Raw genomic sequence first — 13,377 nt, forward strand, 5'->3', positions numbered from 1 at the left:
CCTTCCTTCCTTCCTTCCTTCCTTCCTTTCTTTCTTTCTTTCTTTCTTTCTTTCTTTCTTTCTTTCTTTCTTTCTTTCTTTCTCTCTCTCTCTCTCTTTCTTTTTCTCTCTTGTGAAAGAGTGATTGTCTCACACTGTCACCCAGGCTGGAGTGCAGTGGCATAATCTCAGTTCACTATAACCTCTGCCTCCCAGATTCAAGCTATTCTCATGCCTCAGCCTCCCGAGTAGCTGGGATTACAGGTGCCTGTCACCACGCTCAGCTATTTTTTTTGTATTTTCAGTAGAGACGGAGTTTTGCCATGTTGGTCAGGGTGATTTCAAACTCCTGACCTCAAGTGATTCGCCTGCCTCAGCGTCCCAAAGTGACAGAAGTCCTAGGAAATGCACACGCACCTTCACAAGGCTGTGCCCCGCTGGCCTCTCCTCCCTCTCCCTTCTCCTGTTGTTTCATGGTCATCATCTCCTCACATGCTAGCCTTTTATCTATGAGTTGATTCTACTTCATTTTAAAATGCTAAGCAGAAATGTACATTCCATGCTGTTTTATGAGGGTCACTCATGGTTGTTGGGGACACGAAAGTCCTTAGCAAAATGATTGCTTTGATAATAGATGTGTAAGCAGAAACGTAGTCATCCTTCCCTATCAAGGACACACTGTTGTGGTTCAGTGTTTCAGTGACACTGCTGTCCTAGGCCAGCATCTCTGTGGTTCTCTTGAGTTTCTTCTCTGGGCTGCAATTTCACCCTTATACACTGCATTGGAAGTCGGGAACGTAGGTGGACACAGACCACCTTGGAATTTCTCCTAGTTTGTTTCCTGCTAAGAAGAAAAATATTCTCCCCAACATCCTCAGTGGGTCTCCCCATACATCTCATTAGTCAGAACTTAGTTTCGTGGTCACCTCTAGTTTCCAGACTGGGAAAGTGAATGACTTTCTAAGTCTCTGTAGTGGGGTACAGGCAAGGGAAAAGAATACAGTGGTCAACCAGTAACAGTGGCCACAGTCCCCACCATGCCACTAAGTGCTGCAGGTGCCTTTGCGGGCATCCAGTCATCAGACTGCTTTTGTCCAGCTCAGTGATCCTGAAAATGTAGTGTCTGTCAGAATTACCAGAAGAGTTTATTAAAATCCAGATGTGCAGGATCCAGCCCTGCAGAGTGCGCTGAGATACCAGGAACCCTGAGGCTGCTGGCCCTCAGATACTCTACACAGCGCTGCCCCAGAATCATTGCTGGTACCGCTGACCTCACTGTTTCTCAAGGAATGTAAAAACACAAGGAGTGGCCAAGGCTACTCTTTCAATACTATTATTACTACTGTCACCAAAATTTAAAAAGCGAGAAGAGAAAGGGGAATTTCCGGTTGTCACTTAGCTAGCAGCAACTTCATTCTAGACCTAGGAGTTTGGAGGGTAAGCGCCAGTGCTTGTTCTGCCATGACATGGCTGCATGGCCTTGGTTCAGATACTACCCCAGTGCTACCCCAGCAAGAGTCTAGCTTTTTCCTTGTGAAGTGGCAGCACTAAACTGTGTTTATTACTACTTCCTTTTCTGCTTTCACATCTATGATTCATTGTTTGTTCACATGAGCAAAATTCATTCTTTCTTTGAACAGAAACTTTTTCAGCATTTACCCAGGGTCAAGTCTGTGCTGGGAGCACCCAGTTTGCCTGTGTTTGCCGTGTGAACAGGATTTTTAATTCTTTATTTTCGCAGATGTGGGAATCAAGGCTAAATGATCAGTCTATCTGTGTTCAATGGCAGAACAATTATTGAATAGAATAGCGTGGAAAAAGAACGCTCCTTTTGCCTTGAAAGCCTATTAGATCACCCTTCAATTTGATGTACCTTGAAGGACTTGAATGGAAAGACTCAGTGTTCCTGAACTCTGATGCAAGAAAAGACATGCTTCTCTTGCTCAGAGAATATGTTTGTTGTCTTTTGTAAATCAAAGTATGAACTGTTTAATGGATTTGGCTTTTCAGTTTTAGCGTCTTAAAAGAGAGCCAGAGAGAGAGAGAAAAGCAGAGAGAAAAAGTGTCATAAACTCATTTAGTTTGGTGGCTGTCCATTGATTGTCTCCCAAGTACACATAAGTAATTTTAGCACTTAGCACATCAGTCAGATCTAATTCCAGATCCAACTGAAAGGAACAAGCTCTTTTCCAATGGACCTCTGGCACTCTTGCAGCTCCAGATAGTATGGTGTCCTGTGCAAGAGAGGAGAAGGCTGACTTGCCGTGGGCTCCCAGTCCAGTGCCTTATGCCAAGTCTCCACATTCCAGAAGAATTAAATAATTACAGGGGTGGAGGCACCACTGTCACAAACAATTTTATTTTGAATGCATTCTGCACTAGAAAGCAGGGGTCCCTTAATGACATCAGATCTGCATGCCAGAGGCTCTTTGCAAACCCAAGCTGCTGGCCAGTAGCAGTGAGGGCACAGACCAGGAGAGCCACTCATGCCACACTGGGGTGTGCTGCTTGTGGGGCACTTGCTGGCTATTGTGAAGGTCGGAAGAGACGCAGCCTGGAAATCCCAATGTTTCTGTTGATCCAAGGATCGTCTTTTCTTTCATTTCCTTCTCACCCTCTTTCTTCAGGGCTTTTCATGCTTGCACTTGACCAGGGATTAGTGAGATTGTTTGCATAAGCCAAGTTGGAGAGGTAGAAGGAGAGATGCCGCTTGCGGACAGCACTGAGACCTGAGTATTTTGGGCCAGGATTTGAGGATACAGTAGTGCCCACAACACAGCCTATTTACTCATGGATTTGCAAAGTCCTAAGGCTGCAGTTGCCAAAGACCACCAGCGTTCCTTCAGCTCTTCCCGCTGAAGGGAAATTTAGCTTATTATGTCAGGTGCACCGCTTTGGTATTTATAGAACTTTTGAGTAGAAACCTCTGTGAACACTATTCTGATTTTAGATCTGGTTATTAGTGTTTGGTTTGCAAGAACCAACGGAACGCCTTTAAAACTTTTTCCTTTTCCATTTCCTTTTTCTGTTTGTCATGTGATCTCATGGACTCATAGCATTGCCCTAACTCGTCAAAACTGTGTGGCTATGAATAGGGTTGGGGTAATGAAACATAGTTAAAAGAGTTTGTGAGGCTTCTGAGCCATCAACCTAACAGTTACCATTAGTTAGTACTTACGATTAATTAGTAGGTTACTAATAGTTAATTAGTAACTTTTAATAGTTACCAACTAATAGTAGTATAACTACAATTAATGTATCAGTATAGTCATATATAGTGTAGTATTAGTATGGTAGTAATCTTAGTATAATTGCCTATATTACTATTATAACTAATAAGTATAATTGCCCTATAGTAGTATACTTACTGGTTACTAGTAATATTACTTATTAGTCATAATAGTACTAATAGTGTAGGCAATAATAAAATATTAGTATTATTATTGCTTATGCTACTATTGCTATTCCTCCTGATGTCATTCCATTATTACTACCACAGTATGACAGTACAGTTGTGACTGTTACTATTCTGCTATTACGCTGTGGCTGTTACTATGACTGTTACTTCTACTTCTATTATTACTACTCCTGCTGCTGCTACCGCTGGGTGATAACCAGTTGACATCCATGGCCTCATTTACCACAGCAATCCATCTTACAGAAAAAGTTTAGATCAGCCAAACGATTAAAAGTTTCAGCCAGTTAATTGTGAAATAGGGATCTTAGCCCAGTTATATTTGGCACCAAAAGTTGTGTTTTTCAATGATGTGGCTACATGGCTTTTCCATGAGGTTCCTACATTGCTGTGGGAAATAATCAGTGATGGATGGTAAGCTCTAGCTCAGGCCTATCCGTGTCCCATAAATGCCATGGTATTACAGTCGCTTATATAGTAACTTATATAGGACACTTATATAGGAAAAATATTCACAGGAAGCAGAATCCTGTGCCAGGCTCTGGGCTGGGGCTGCAACGGTGATATAATCAACTCCTGGAGGTGTGAGATGCTCAGCCCTGCGGCGCAGACAAACATGGTGCTATGGACTACATTTTCATGTTCCCAAAATTCACATGGTGAAGCCCGAGCTGCCAGTGTGATGGCATTAGGAGGTGGGGCATTTGGGAGGTGATTAGGTTTCAGTGAGGCCGTGAGAGCAAAGCCCTCATGACAGGTTTAATGCCTTGAGAAGAAGAGACTAGAAAGAGATCTCACTCACTCTTTACCAGGAGTGGATGCGGCAAGAAGGCAGCAAGCCAGGAGGTGGGCCTCACCGGAAAGCAGCCCTTACCAGGAAGTGGTCCTCACTGGGAAGTAGCCTTTACCAGGTTGTGACTCTCATCTTGAAGCAGCCCTCATCAGGAAGTGGTCCTCACCAGGAAGTAGCCCTCACCAGGAAGCAGCCCTCACCAGGATGTGGCCCTCACCAGAAAGCAACCCTTACCAGGAAGTGACCCTCATAAGGAAGCGGCCCTGACCAGGAAGTGGCCCTCACTGGGAAGCAGCCCTCACCAGGATGTGGCCCTCACCAGAAAGCTGCTATCACCAGGAAGCAGCCCTCACTGGGAAGCAGCCCTCACCAGGAAATGGTCCTCACCAGGAAGTGGTCCTCACTAGGAAGCGGTACACACAAGGAAGTGGCCCTCACCAGGAAGCAGCCCTTACCAGGACATGGCCCCCACCAGGAAGCAGCCCTTGCCAGGAAGTGGTCCTCACCAGGAAGTAGCTCTCACCAGGAAGTAGCACTCACCAGGAAAAGGTCCTTACCAGGAAGCAGCCCTCAATGGGAAGCAGCTCTCACCAGGATGTGGCCCACACCAGGAAACTGCCCTCACCAGGAATCTGCCTTCACCAGAAAGCAACCCTCACTGGGAAGGAGCCCTGACCAGAAAGTAGCCCTTAGCAGGAAGTGGTCCTCACCAGGAAGTAGGCCTCCCCAGAAGTCAGCCCTTACTGGGAAGCAGTCCTCACCAGGAAGTAGGCCTCACCAGGAAGTGGCCCTCACCAGGAAGTAGCCCTCACAAGGAAGTGGTCCTCACCAGGAAGCAGCCCTGACTGGGATGTGGCCCTCACTGGGATGCAGCCCCCACCAGGAAGCAACCCTCACCAAGAAGCAGCCCTCACAAGGAAGCTGCCCTCATCAGGAAGTGGTCCTCACCAGGAACCAGCCCTCACTGGGAAGCAGCCCTCACCAGGTTGCAGCCCTCACCAGGAAGTGGCTCTCACCAGGAAGTGGCCCTCACCAGGATGCAGCCCTCACCAGGAAATGGTCCTCACCAGGAACCAAATCATACAGCACCTCAATTCTGGATTTCCGAACTCCAGGACTCTGAGTTATGAATGTTCATTGCTAAGTCACCCAGGTTAAGGTATTTTGCTGGAGAAGCACGAGCTGACCAGAACAATTGGTAACAACCCAGGCTGGGACAGGCACTGCCCTAGAGGCCATTCCAAGTGGTGTGGGGGAACAGACAAAACTGCTGTGCTCCTGAGTCCCCTGGTGGGTTTTTGCCATGTGAGATGGAGATGGATGACAAAACAGGGAGAAAACGCACTGGCAAGGTGGACAAGACAGCAAGGCATTCCAGGGCAGGGGCACATCAGGAGCTGAGAGGAAGAGAAACGGAGGCCAGCAGAGCTTTGGAAGCTCTTCAGGAGTTTCTGAACAACTAGAGTACAGGGGGCTCCACACTCCTGGCTCTCATGGTGGTGTGTATCTGACCTTTAAGCAGTGAAGCTGGGTTGCAGGCGTCTCACCATGCTGCCCATGCACGATGCTCCCTCCTTGATTTCTGTTCCCTTCTAAGCTCAGAATCCCATACAGCAACCTAGATGGCACCTGGTCAATGTGTAGTGTCTTCCATCCTCATTTCTTTCTTAAGGCTCCTTGGTTAACCTCAGATCCACCCTTTCCTCCTGGGACAGCTGTGTCTTCCATGCAGTTTCTCCAGATGTGATGTTTGGCATGAAGTGTTGATTCTTCATCTATTCTCACCCTGAAGCCAGGATATAATAGATGCCAGGAGCCTGAGATAGGGCTGCGCAGGTGATATGGTTTCTCTGTGTCCCCACTCAAATCTCATCTTGAATGTCCACATGTTGTGGGAGGGAACCAGTGGGAGGTAATTGGATCATGGGGCCAGGTCTTTCCTGTGCTATTCTCGTGATAGTGAATGAGTCTCCTGAGATCTGATGGTTTTAAAAATGGGACTTTCCCTGCACAAGCTCTCTTCTCTTGTTTGCCACCATATGAGATATGTCTTTCGCCTTCCTCCATGATTGTGAGGCCTCCCCAGCCATGTGGAACTGTAAGTCCATTAAAACTCTTTCTTTTGTAAATTGCCCAGTCTCGGGTGTGTCTTTATCAGCAGGGTGAAAATGGACTAATACAGTAGGGCAGACCACAGACCAGGTTAGAGGAAGCCTTAAATGGGTTTCATGTTCATTCTTCATTTTTACTTAATTTTTCATTACGCAGATGGAGATGATGATAATCTACCGAAAGTAAGTCCCAGAATGGCATGCAAGGAGGTGGTTAAAAGGCTATAAAGTCGTTGTCATTATTGCTGTTATTGCTGTTGACTGTCCCCCACAGCCACTCTGCAGGTAGTAAGTGTGACTCTGGGTCATCCTGCCAACTCCTCTACTTAGCCCTCCTGTTGGTTTAACCCTCCCTTGGTGTGACACAGGTGCAGTTTTCCTGAATCAGCAGAGTTGTATTTTTTCAGCTTTCAGGCTTTTCACATGTCTTGGAGCAGTGAGAATGGTTCTCCTTTGGCATGGGTTTGGGGGTTTTGTGCTTTCGAAGTAGTTGAATTTACTCTCTAACCGTCAAATGTGTCATTTCAACCTGAACATATGTTATTTCAACTTAAAGTTTAGGGTCACCTGAGGCCACTTTGATTGCTGCCTAGAAAGTGGAAGGATTTGTTGAAATGAAAGAGCATGGTAACACCTGTAAGTACCCTTTAAAGGCCTCTGACAGGTTACATCCTGTACAAATGAAGGATTCTGCCCAGGACCAAACAGAGGCAGGATTCTGCTGAGGTCCAATCAGAGGCATCCCACCTATGATGTATATGCAAATGAAGGTTTCAGGATGGACCATTTATAGACATTCCCTTTAATGATGTAAAGGAGGGGAAGTTCAAAGAGGGAGGGGCTCCTGACCACTCATTACTTGGTCATAGAAAGGTGAGGTTTTCCTCTTAGTCCAATTTCAAGAAGGCAGCCGTGGCTTGGCCTTGGGTTTCCCGTCTCCAGACACTATTCTCCTCAGTAGTGCTCCTCACTAGTACAGCAGGAGTTCAAGGTGTGCTGACACGAGAGCTGGCCGGCAAGCAGGTCTGGACTGGTAGCTGCATTTGCAGGAGAGGCTCACAGGGCTGGTTCCTATTCCCTTGCCCTCTTGAATTCCACTCCTCAGTCCTCAGAACACATGCACAGTCCCGTGAATTCTCCTGGCTAACTTCTGCCAAATTCCTTTTTTGACTGTGTCTCTCAATTTCTTCTGTGTTTTTGATCATCAGAGAGGTAGGTGACAAGATTAGAGGAGGAATTAACAAAAGTGAAAAAAATGAGTAGATGATGAGGGGAACATTTAGTGTGACCATTTCCTTGTCACTTTAAATGCTGCTGTATCTTTTTTGGGGGGTAGGGAGGGGAGCAGAGCTTGTCACCTGCTTCCTATCATAATATTGTACAAGATCTAATTAAGAAATTAATTTACCAGTTCTCATGGCAGCAGTAGAAGAAATAACAGTATGTGTATGGTATTTTTATAAAGTGTTTTTAGAGTTTTCACATATTTTATTTATTATTCAGAACACATTCATTGAGTGCTTGCACTGCCAGAACTCCTATAGACATCACGGGGGAGTTTATCATTCTAGTGTTAGAGACATTAAACACAGACACGCGCGCTCAAAGCAGAATGAAGTGGACATATGACAGGGTGTGCTCCCCATGCTATCGCAGATGCAAGTGTGGTAGGCTCCCTGGCCAGCAGCCCCTGTGAGTGCCCCGCTAGCCCTGTCCAGATATAAACTCATCCCTTTGGCACAGACATTCCCTCCAGACTCTGAGTCCTGGGAGGGCAAAGACTGATCTTACTCAACACTCATATGCCCGTGCCTAGCCCAGCCCAGGTCTGGGACCCCTTTCTGCTTGCTCTTTATTCAACCCATTGACATCATGTACGCCTCCATCCATTCCCCTCTTGTGAAACTCTCTCCTCACTGAACTTCCTTGACACCACCCTCTCCTAATGTTACTGGATGGGAAGTCTTGACTGCAAGTCTTCCAGGTTCTTGGTATATTGAACAAATAGTTGAACAAAATGCACAAACAAAGCAATGGAAGACAAAAGCATCGACTTATTGAAGTGCAAGTACACTCCACAGCGTGCGAGTAGGCTTGAGCAAGTGGCTCAAGAGCCCTGATGACAATGTTCGCTGGAGTGTTTATCGAATTAATAAAGCATGGTAACACCCCCTTTAGAGGCCTCTGGCAGGTTACACCCTACACAAATGAAGGATTCTGCCCAGGACCAAACAGAAGCAGGATTCTACCCAGGACCAGTCAGAGGCATCCCACCTATGATGTATATGCAGATGAAGGTTTCAGAATGGACTCTTTACAGACCATTTACTGTTTATACCACCTTTAGTGATGTAAGGGAGGGGCAATTTGAAGAGGGAGGGGCCTTTGACCACTCATTACTTGGTCATAGAAAGGTGGGGCTTTCCTCTTTGTCCAATTTCAAGAAGGCAGCATGGGTTGGCCCTCGGTTTCCTGTCTCCAGACCCTAATCTCCTCACTAGGGTTCCTCCTGCCTCCTGAGAATGCCTTCTCCATCTTCCAATATGGTGGCACCTTGGGAATCACTTATGGGTCCTCTTCTGTCTTATCTCTCTATCATTTCCCCAGATGTTCTCATTCTTCATCATGGCTTTAAATATAAGCTAAAAACTTCCAAATATAGATTATCATCCCAGACAATTGTACTAACCTTTTGAGTATGTAATGGGAACCCTCAACAGTGAAAATCCTTCTTTCTCCTCAGCTCCCCACGTTGTTGCTATTAGAAGCCCAGGGGTCCTCTGAACTGTTTCTTTTCCCTCGAGGGTAGACCCCAGTCCAATTCATCACTACCTCCTGATGACTCCAGTTCCACTTGCATCTCCAGTACCCCCCAGCTCCCAACTGTACTCCCATGATGCTGGCTGGTGGTCCAAGCCACTTTTTTTTTTTTTCCAGGCTTCCTGTTTCCAGGCTCACTTCCTGACTGACCTGCCCTTCTAGTCAGACAGCCAGAATGATCTTTAAATCTGTAAAACATCTGGGTGTGGTGGCTTATGCCTATAATCTTGGCACTTTAGGAGGCCAAGGTGAGACAATCATTTGAAGCCAGGAGTTTGAGACCAGCCTAGGCAACGTAGTGAGACCCCAATCTTGACAAAAGTAACTTAAAAAAATAGCCAGGTGCAGTGGTACATGGCTGTAATCACAGCTACTCAGTAGGTTGAAGCAAGAAGATCACTTGAGCCTGGGAACTTGAGGCTGCAGTGAGCTATGATCCTGCCACTGCACTGCAGCCTGGATAACAAGGCAAGCCCTTGTCTCTATAAAGAAAAGCAGCAGACAACATAAAACTGTAGATCACTAAAACAAACTAAAACACTCCAAAGGTTTCCCAGTAAAGTAAGAGTAAAACTCCAAGCCCTCACTGTGACATGCAGAGGCCTGAGGGATACAGCACTTAGTCTCTGCTACACACTTCTCCAGCTTCACACAATGCCATTCACCTTTTTTCCTTAAAACCCTAGACTGCCAGGCTGTTTCTTACCTTGGCCCCTTTGCCCAGGCTTTGCCTCTCATCCTACAGGTCTCCTGGAAAAGAGCAGCACCTTGGAGAAACCTGAATCAAGCAGCCTCCCGAGCAGCTTCCCTCACTCCCTCTGGGTCCCACTTATTTCCTTCACTGCACTCCTCACAGCATCACCTGTGAGTTCCTGGCCACTAGCATATCAGTTTCTTGAGGCCATACTACGTTCCACCTGGTACAGTTTGACTGGCAGGTAACACAGTGCCTGGGATGGAGCAGAACCTGGATAAGTATGTGTCTACCAAATAAGTGAATCCTTAAAGATGTTTCCTTCAAGGATGCGTGTACAAGTCACACATCATGGTAGCAGTCAGTGTGGGGATTATCTCTTTAAATTTAGTAAAACTTACATTTGTTCATCTTAAAATCCATTTTTTAGAGAAATATGTTTTGAAAGAAAGGGATACTGATTCCTACCCTCTATTTAAATGCCGTGGGCGTCCAACCAACCTACTTAGCCATCTCGTATTAATCACTCTTATGAATTACTTATTTTTAATTAAGTAGTTGATTATTAAATGATAAAATCTATTCACTACATGGCTAATATGCTCCTCTCTGCTTTGACTCTTCTGAGTCGGGCCAGGTAAGAAGGCTTCACATCATGGACGTTGTTAAGTCCCCTGCTAGGATCTGTTCTCTTGATCAGCCTTTCTCAGATTCTGTCCTGCACATTATAGAGCCCTGAGAGGCCCCTGTGTACCCTGAGTAGATAAGAGCTGTTGGGGATTCCTGCGGTAAAGAAATCTGCTTGCCCTTAGAATTTCCTACGCTTACCTTGGTATGTAGCACTTTTGCCTCCATGTCTAATATCCTGCTGTACAAGGTGTGGTCGGTACCCAGTGTCACAGGCATCAGGAATCTCGGGCTCTACCCCAGATGCCATGAACTGGAATCTTGATTTTAAGGCCAACCACATGTGACTCATACCCACATTGAAGTCCCAGAAGCTCTGCATCAGACAACAGGGAGATGCTGTCCCACTGGATCTTGCCAAGGACGCTTTGCAGTAGTATTCTCATCCTCACTTTAGAGATGACCAAACTGAGGCCCAGAAAGAGAATACAACTTCGTCAGTTTCTCATGTCCAATGAGGAGCAGACACCAGAAAAGAAGAACTCAGATTTCTGCCTCTCGGTCCTTCCATTATAACAGAAGGCAAGAATGTCAGATCAGAATGAAACAGCAGGAAAGCATTGATTTCTCAGATTCCAAAATAGAAATTTCATCATGAATCAGAACAAGGAATAGCCACCATCCATGTTAAAGAGGTCTGGGGAAGGAGGAAAAGAGGCAGAGGAAGTGAAGGTGGGAACTCCAGCAGGTCTTCTGAACAAAGGAGGCTAGTTTGTGGAGTGTTTAGTTCCCCGGCTCCACCCTTGCAGGGTTGCCTGGGGCCAGCTGCGTCCCCCTCTGTACCGCCTCCCACCAGCAACTGGCAACTCCCGACAGGCACTGATCCAACACTGGGGTGCTCATAGCCCCGAGAACAGGGACTTCATTTCTTAATGATTTTCCCAAAGCTGACTACACTTTTATAAATTGTCTCAGCACTAAACTCCCTGTGCCATGCATTTTCTGCTGAAAGTCTAACAGTTGTGTGTACTCTTATAATCCTCATGTCATATTTTTATATTGACATGCTAGCCAAATGAAAATGTAATACATATGATGTGCGTACATCTGAACATGGAAAGAAATGGAAAAGTTCTAGAGATACTGTCCTGAAACATGCTTTTCTCAAAGAATATTTTATTTTTTTGGTATGTATTAAGCCTGAAACTCATTTATCAGATTTGCTTCTTTCAATGGTATTCCATCATGTAAGACTCTGTATTTTATTGAAAAAGTCCTATGTTAATAGACTAAAGTGATTGTCAGTCCCTTGTTCCTGCAAACCATGATGCCTTGAACAGCTTGCACTGCTGTGCTTGCACAAGGGCTGGTGTTGCTTTAGGGGCACGCTTACAATTGGTACTGCCAGGTACTGGATGCACGCACAGCTCTCCCAGATAATGCTGAATTGTGCTCCCAGACGTCTCCAGCATTCTCACCTCCTGTAAGTGGTGGGTGAGTTCTTCACACTTGGAATTATCAAACTGTTTAATCTTTGTCAATCTGACGTATGATAAATGGTATCTTATTCTGGTTTAATTTGCATTTCCAGTCAATTAAAGAAGTTGACTATCTTTTCATACATTTACAAGCCATCGAGTTTCTTCTTCTACTGATAGCTTTCACTTATTTCCCTTTTCTTTTCTCTTTCTCTTTTCTTTTTTCTTTCTTTCTTTTCTTTCTTTCCCTTCCTTCCTTCCTTCCCTCCCTCCCTCCTTCCTTCCTTCTTTCCTTCTTTCCTTCCCTCCTTCTTTCCTGCCTTCTTTTTTTTTTATGGATACAAAGTTTCACTCTTGATGCCCAGGCTAGAGTGCAATAGTGCAATTTTGGCTCACTGCAACCTCCGCCTCCGAGGTTCAAGCGATTCTCCTGCCTCAGCTTCCTGAGTAGCTGGGATTATAGGCATGCACCACCACACCAGCTAATTTTGTGTTTTTAGTAGAGGTGGGTTTATTCATCTTGGTCAGACTGGTCTCAAATTCCTGATCTCAGGTGTTCCACTTGCCTCGGCCTCCCAAGGTACTGGGATTACAGGCATGAGCCAATGCACCCAGCCTATTTCCCCTTTCTTCATTTGACTTTTCAATATTAATTTGTAGATATGCTTTACATATTTTGAATCATAATACTGCTTTACATGTTGTAAATGTTTTCCTTCCTAGTGCTAAATTACATATTGTATGCTATTCTCTGAGATTTTGGTATGAGATTTCTTTTTGGAATTTTGATCTGGTTAAATCTGTCATTTTTTTTTTTTTCTTTAAGATTACTGCTTCATTCTGTTGTCCATTTTGTTTGAGAAAGCCGTCTTAATTGCCAAATTAACAAAACATTCTCGTACGTTACTTTCTTATACCTTTCAGTGTATTTTTAATTATTGGGTATTTATTCCTTCTTGAATTCATTTTTCTCTTTTATAGGAATCCAAGTACTAATTTTGTTTCATTTTTACTTTATTATACATAGCTATTTTCCCCAGGCTACACAGTAAATGTTCATTGTTTTCCTGGCTATTAATTAGGGGCTTAATGCTAACTGTTGTAACACTCCTTATTTCTCTTTGACTTACACAATTTAATATCTACAATTCAATGTGGGTCAGCTTGTCCTCCTGGACAGCTCTCCTTCATGCAAGGCCACAGAAGCCTGGCTCACTCCATTTTGACCTTGCACCACCTTGGAGTCCTTTACTTCTAATCATGCTGCATGAGGTAAATGGAAATAACCACTCAGGGTATTTTAGGGACTAGATATGGAAATTCTCTATATCATTTCCATCTGTATTCCATTGGCTTATTCCTACACACAAAGAAAGATGGGGAATGTAGCTTCCCTGTGTTCCCAGGAGAAAAATGAAATGATCTGGCTGCTGTCTGACAGAGCCTCTGTCACACCCACT

The sequence above is a fragment of the Cebus imitator genome, unplaced genomic scaffold, assembly GCF_001604975.1.
Source record: "Cebus imitator isolate Cc_AM_T3 unplaced genomic scaffold, Cebus_imitator-1.0 Scaffold52, whole genome shotgun sequence".
Classification (NCBI taxonomy): Eukaryota; Metazoa; Chordata; class Mammalia; order Primates; family Cebidae; genus Cebus; species Cebus imitator.